This window comes from Macrobrachium nipponense, chromosome 2, assembly GCF_015104395.2.
Source record: "Macrobrachium nipponense isolate FS-2020 chromosome 2, ASM1510439v2, whole genome shotgun sequence".
Taxonomy (NCBI): domain Eukaryota; kingdom Metazoa; phylum Arthropoda; class Malacostraca; order Decapoda; family Palaemonidae; genus Macrobrachium; species Macrobrachium nipponense.
In genome coordinates this window covers 99,956,683-99,964,309 of record NC_087201.1, presented here as the reverse complement: position 1 = coordinate 99,964,309, position 7,627 = coordinate 99,956,683, and positions in this window count along the sequence as shown.

Here is a 7,627-nt window from a genome sequence, read left to right as displayed (position 1 = left end):
TAGGTTTAGATGTCAGAATCATAGACTAGGCTACAGTAGCAACCGCTAACATAGGCTAGGCTTATTGCTAAGGGACATATGCTAAAGTCCTAATATATGCAGTAAAAATGGGGTTGAACATTATTATGCAGTTGAATATTACTCAAGTATGTACACTATTTTGCCTTTTAGAGTCGATTTCTTCCGTCGGATCGGCGTCGTAGAAAAACAAATGTGTTGTAGGCCCTGGAAAATATAATTTACTGGGGTGTTTTTGGAGGGCTTGGAACGGATTATGCATTTTTACATGTAAAATGCGGTTCAAGATACGAAAAACTCATGATACGAAGGCCGCCTCTGAACGGATTAATTTCGTATCTCGAGGTACCACTGTATTACTAATATTATTATTATTATTCTTATTATTACCAATGCTGTAAACATTCATTGATGTATACACTGTTTCTGTATGAAACCTATGACTAACTGTGTTTCAGAATAAGAAAACTAGTACTGCTATACTACTACTACTACTACTATTTTACTAATACTTTACTACTTTTTCTGCTACTTTATTTCTACTACTTTACTACGATTTCTACTACTTTTATAACTGTTTCTACTTCTGCAATTATATTTTCCACTAAATATTCCTTTTTTTTTTCTGATATCCTTATGGTTTTTTTTTGCAATGTGGTAAAAAATATTCATTGATATATACACAATGTTTTCACATAAGAATATAAAGGAAAAATATGAATAACAAAAAATTTAGTGGGAGCAAGTAATGATTGATACTCGCAGTTGACAGGGGGTCTCATGCGGTATGCAAGCATTTGCAGCAGTGCAACAGGCCGGTGGCGAAGGGGTTAAGGGTACTAATGTTCAAGATTACTTTAAAATTACATTAAACCCTTTAAAGCCGATTGGATGTATTAAACGTCGACAAAAATTGTCTGTCGGGTGCCAAACAGACGTATGGTATGTCAACAAAAAAAGAGTTTTTACATTAGCGGAAAAATAGTTATAGCCTACTAGGCAAAACTTTTGAATCACGCACCTTGGGGGATGCTGGGAAGCTCATGGATCAAGGCGTGTTTGGTTTACAATCGTTACACAGGCGCGCAAGCGCGAATTTCTTTCTTCTCGCACTAAAAAGCACCAGCGACACATCTCATAGAATATTAAACTTTTATTTATGATGCATTGGTAATGTTGATTATACACTTGGGTGCAGTCATTTGTTTTTACCCATAATTCTTGTGTTATGATATTGCGTGGCATGACGCCGCTTTTGTAAAGTAGTGTAACCGGCAAGTTGATCGCCGAAGGTACTCCTGGTACTGCTGTATCTCCACATTCTCCATTTAAAGTGACTCATTTATATAGATTCGCTTTTATTTAATCCACCATCATGTCCTTCTGCGGTCACAGGTTATGGGCCCAACTCAAGCAAGAGGAAGTTGTATTTTGATGGTGATGAGGAGAAATATGAAATGTGGGAGATAAAATTTCTAGCCCATCTGAGACTTCGAAAGCTTATCCTAGACGAAAGTGAAGATCGAACTTCAGCAGAATTCAGTACTAAAAATGCTGACATTTTCGCCGAGATCGTTCAAGTTCTAGATGACAAGAGCCTCCAATTAATAATGAGAGATGCAGTCAATGATGGAAGAAAGGCATTAGCGATTCTACGCGACCATTACCAAGGTACTGGCAAACCAAGAATCATCTCCCTCTACACGGAGCTGACGTCACTGAAAGTGAGAGGGGAAGAATGTGTGACGGATTATTTTCTTTGAGCGGAGGCAACCTCTACTTCGTTAAAGTCAGCTGGTGAGACTATCAGCAACAGCCTTCTTATTGCTATGGTGTTGAAGGGTCTTCCAGAGGAATTTACTCCATTTAATTACTGTTGTTATGCAGAAGGATAGTGAGCCTACGTTTCTGGAATTCAAGTCTCTGCTACGGAGTTATGAAGAAAGCCTGAGGAGTCGAGAGGCCACGTTAGGGCCTAATGTGAAGAATGAGTAAACGCATCCTTTAAGGTTGAAGTAAATAAAAATCCTGATTTTCAGTGTGGTTTGGGTTCTTTGGCCCAGTGGCTCATCAGTAAGATGTTATTCATGTGGTAAGCCTGGACATAAGTCTTTCGAATGTAGGTTGAAGAAAGACAGAGGTAAGTGGTGCAAAGAATGCAAAACCATTACACACATTTTGATGAATGTAGAAAGGCTAATAGGCCTACTAGATTTTCTAGTGGCAACAGTGAATGTTTGTAAGCCTAGATCCACCTAATAATTATAATGATGAAAAATGTTGTTTCAAAATAAGTTGCTCTGTTGATAACATATCTACAGATGTATGTAATGTTCTTGTTGATTGTGGTGCTACTACCCACATCATTACTGATAAATCCAAGTTTAAGTGTTTTGATGAAGACTTTGATGAATCAAAAACATATGGTTGAACTTGCAGATGGTGCAAGATGCAAGAATATTGTTAAAGGTAAAGGTAAAGCTAAAATTGTACTTTATGATACAAATGGTATAAAAACAAAATGTTGTTCTTGATAATGCTTGTATATTCCACTTTTAAGCAGAATATATTTTCTGTACAATCAGCTGTTAGTAAGGAGCTACAGTAAGCTTTAATCCTAATCATTCTGAGTTGATAAGCCCAAATGGTGTGTCTTTTGAAATAAATAAGAAAGGTAAGCTGTATTATCTAATAATGTAAGCTCATGTAAATCTCGTTCACTAGAGGAGTGGCATAAGGTTTTGGGACACTGCAATGTTAAAGACATTTTGAAGTTAGAAGATAAAGCTGAAGGTATGAAAATTAGTGACAAAAGTATTTGATTGCATAACTTGTCATGAAGGTAAAATGCATTTATCTAGAACAGATTACCAGATGAGAGAGCAAAGAGTAAAATGGATTTTGTACATTGTGATCTTGCTGGACCAGTGAGTATTGAACCAAGGGAAAAATCTAAATATTGTATTGTTTTTGTAGATGATTATTCAGGATCTGTTTTTTGTTTATTCTTGAAACAGAAAAGTGATGCACTTAATGCTACTAAGAAAATTCCTTGCTGATACTAGTTCTTATGGTGTTAAAAGATTAAGGTGTGATAATGGAGGAGAATTTACTTCTTCAGAATTTAAACAATTTCTGGTAAGTAACAAGATTAAACAAGAATTTTCTTCACCAAATTCACACACCAAAATGGTACTGCTGAGAGAATGTGGCGTACATTGTTTGAAATGGCTAGATGTCTCTTAATTGAAGCAAAGCTACCAAAATTCATGTGGATTATGCTGTTAGGGCAGCTGTTTATATAAGGAATAGCTGCTACAATTCTAGACTAGATAAAACCCCATATGAAGTGTTAATGTCTAAGAAGCCTTAAACTTGAAAATATGCATATTTTTTGGTTCCCTGTGTTAAGCTTATGTAGAAAAGAAAGCTAAGCTTGACCCAAGATGTGAAAAGGGAATATTTGTTGGCTATGATTCCTACAGTCCTGCTTATCTCGCTTATTATCCGGAACTGACAGTTTGAGGAAGGTTAGGTTAGTACATTTTACTGATAAATTCAATTTTGATAAATCCCAATGTCTAAAGGAAGATGGTGAATCAGAAGATAGTGAATCAGATTATGATAATGAGAATGTCATTTGCAATGAAAAGAAAACAACTGTAAATGATAATCAAAGTGATCCTATTTCTAAACCTATCCTTGTTGAAGATGAGCATAGTGAAATTAATGCAGATTTGACTGAAAACTGAAAGGGAAGGTGAGTCCCGTTATCCAAGTAGGGAGCAAACTGCTCCCAAATATCTTGAAGAATATGTTGATCCTGATAATGTTGATTGACTGGGCTATTCTGTTCATTATTGTTGCAAAGTAACTGAAATTCCTTAAAGCTATAGAGAGGCATTAAATCCACATGTGGCTCACAAATGGAAAGCTGCAATGGATGATGAGATTCAATCTTTAAGAGATAACAATACTTATGAATTGTGTAGTTACCAAACAAACCGTTGTATTGTAGGTGGACGATGGGTATATGCCATTAAAGAAGGGTTTAAATGGTGAAGAAGAGCAAGATAACGCTTGCTATGTTTCAAAAGGGTTCTCCAAATTGAAGGTGTTGATTATTTACTGATACTTTTTCTCCTACTGTGCGAATGACCTCAATTAGAATGCTTATGCAATTGGCAGTACAACATGGGTTTAATTGTGCATTGTATGGATTTTAAAACTGCCTATCTTAATTCTGATATTGATTGTGAAATATTTGTTCAACAGCCTGAAGGTTACAATGAAACAGTAGTAATAATGAACAATTGGTTTGGAAACTGAATAAACCTCTGTATGGTTTAAAGCAATCAGGCAGAAATTGGAATAATATGCTCCATGATTTCTTAATTCAAAATCATTTTGAGCAGTCATTAAGTGATCATTGTGTGTAATGTCAATAAAAGACATAACTTTCATGTAATTATTTTTTGGTTTGGTTGATGATATGATCATAGCCAGTAGTAATGAGAAAGCTCTGTTTGACACTAAATGTGTATTATGTCGATTGATTTTGAGATGAAAGATTTAGGGAAACTTCATGGTTTTTTGGGTATTGAGTTTGTTTTTGATGGAGATTTTATAAAAATGACCTGATTGTTAAGTTCATTGAGAAAGTTTTGAGGAAGTTCAAAATGGATGAATGCAACCCAAAGTCAATTCCTTGTGATCTAAGTGTTAATAATGTACTTTTGAGGAAAGTCCTGAACTAGTTGATAGTACTCTTTACAGAAACATTGTTGGAAGCTTGATATATATCATGAACTTGTACTAGGCCTGATGTAAGTTTTGTTGTGTCTAAACTTTCACAGTATATGGCTAGGCCAACTCAAAGTCATTTGGCTATGTGTAAATATGTTCTAAAATTTCTTCAAGGTACTAAACAACATGCCTTGTTTTTTTTTAAGAAGTCTTATGATACTATTGAGATTTCTGGTTACTGCGACTCAGACTGGGGTAGTTCTGATGATCGTAAAAGTATTTCAGGGTTATTGTTACCAAATGAATGCTGATAGTGCTCTTATTTTCTTGGAAGAGTAAGAAACAAAGCAATGTAGCTTTAAGTTTTTGTGAAGCTGAGTATGTTTCATTGACTTTTGCTATGCCAAGAAGCAAAATTTTTGCAGCAGTTGTTAACTGATATGACTAATGTTTTGAAGTCAACCCATCATATTATTTGTTGATAACCAAGGGGCAATTAAACTTGCTAAGAACCCTGTTTACCATCAAAGGTCTAAACATATAGACATACGCTATCATTTTATCAGTAATGAGTTATGAGTGGAAATGTTGATTTAGTGTATGTCCCCTTAAGTGAAAATAAAGCCGATATGTTTACAAAACAGTAACTAAAACAAAGTTGATTTATTTTAATCTGTGTCATTAATGGTTTTGTAATATCGACCTTTGATAGCTATGTATTTTTGTTTTTGATTACCATGATGTATATATTTGTTTGATGTGTAGTAATTTGCAGATTGATGAGAATAAAAGTTTATGAGGGGGTGTTAGAATATTAAACTTTTATTTATGATGCATTGGTATTGATTATACGCTTGGGTGCAGTCATTTGTTTTTACCCATAATTCTTGTGTTATGATATGCGTGGGATGACGCCGCTTATGTAAAGTAGTGTAACCGCAAGTTGATCGCCGAAGGTACTCTGTACTGCTGTATCTCCCACATTCTCCATTAAAGTGGACTCATTTATGTAGAGATTCGCTTTTATTTAATCCACCATCATGCCCTCTGCGGTCACAGTTTTCACATAAGAATATAAAGGAAAAATATGAATAAAACATAAAATTTAGTGGGAGCAAGTAATGATGATATCGCAGTTGACAGGGGGTCTCATGCGGTATGCAAACATTTGCAGCAGTGCAACAGGCCGGTGGCGAAGGGGTTAAGGGTACTAATGTTCAAGATTACTTTAAAATTACATTAACCCTTTAACGCTGATTGGATGTATTAAACGTCGACAAAAATTGTCTGTCGGGTGCCGAACAGACGTATGTTACGTCGACGAAAATTTTTTTTTTTTTTTAAATTAGCGGAAAAATAGTTATAGGCCTACTAGGCAAAAACTTTTGAATCACGCACCTTGGGGGATGCTGGGAGCTCAAGGATCAAGGCGTTGTTTGGTTTACAATCGTTACACAGGCGCGCAAGTGCGAATTTCTTTCTTCTCGCACTAAAAAGCATCAGCGACACATCTCAGAAATTATTTTGTCACTTTAACATAATTTTTGCACCATTTTATATTAGCCATACATGGAGTATCATATATGAAAATGTGCGCAATTTCATGTAGAATACAACAAAAAAAAAACAATCCATGGTTGTAGCTTTTATCAGTTTTTGAAATATTTTCATATAAATAACGATAAGTGCCAAAATTTCAACCTTCGGTCAACTTTGACTCTACCAAAATGGTCGAAAAACCCAATTGTAAGCTAAAGCTCTTATATTCTAGTAATGTTTCAATCTTTATTTACCTTCATTTTGCAACAAATTGGAAGTCACTAGCACAATATTCGGTTTATGGTGAATTTATGAAAAAAAACTTTTTCCTTACGTCCGTGCAGTAACTCTTCCGAAAAAATCCTAAATTTTTTCGTTCGATTGTCGTTATGTTTGCACCATTTTAAATTAGCCGTTACATAAAGTTTTATATATCAAAATGTGTGCAATTTCATGTAGAATACAACAAAAAACAACCCATGATTGTAGCTTTTATCAGTTTTGAAATATTTTCATATAAATAACGATAAGTGCCAAAATATCAACTTTCGGTCAAATTTGACTCGACCGAAATGGTCGAAAAACGCAATTGTAAGCTAAAACTCTTACATTCTAGTAATATTCAATCATTTACCTTTATTTTGCAACAAATTGGAAGGGTCTAGCACAATATTTCGATTTATGGTGAATTTATGGAAAAAAAAATATTTCCTTACGTCCGCGCGGTAACTCTTCCGAAAAAAATAAATTTTTTCGTCCGATTGTCGTAATGTTTGCACAATTTTAAATTAGCTGTTACATAAAGTTTTATATATGAAAATGTGCGTAATTTCATGTAGAATACATGGTTGTAGCTTTTATCAGTTTTGTAATATTTTCATATAAATGACCTTTGGTCAACTTTGATTCGACTGAAATGGTCAAAAAACGCAATTGTAAGCTAAAACTATTACAATCTAGTAATATTCAATCATTTACCTTCATTTCACAACAAATTGGAAGTCTCTAGCACAATATTTCGATTTATGGTGAATTTATGAAATAAACTTTTTCCTTACATCCGCGCGGTAACTTCCGAAAAAATTCTATTTTTTTTGTCCGATTGTCGTAATGTTTGCACCATTTTAAATTCCCGTTACATAAAGTTTTATATATGAAAATATGCGCAATTTCATGTAGAATACAACAAAAAACAACCCATGGTTGTCGCTTTTATCAGTTTTGAAATATTTTCATATAAATAACGATAAATAGAAAAAATTTGTCCTTCAGTCAAATTCAACTCGACTGAAATGGTCAAAAACTGCAATTGTAAGCTACAACA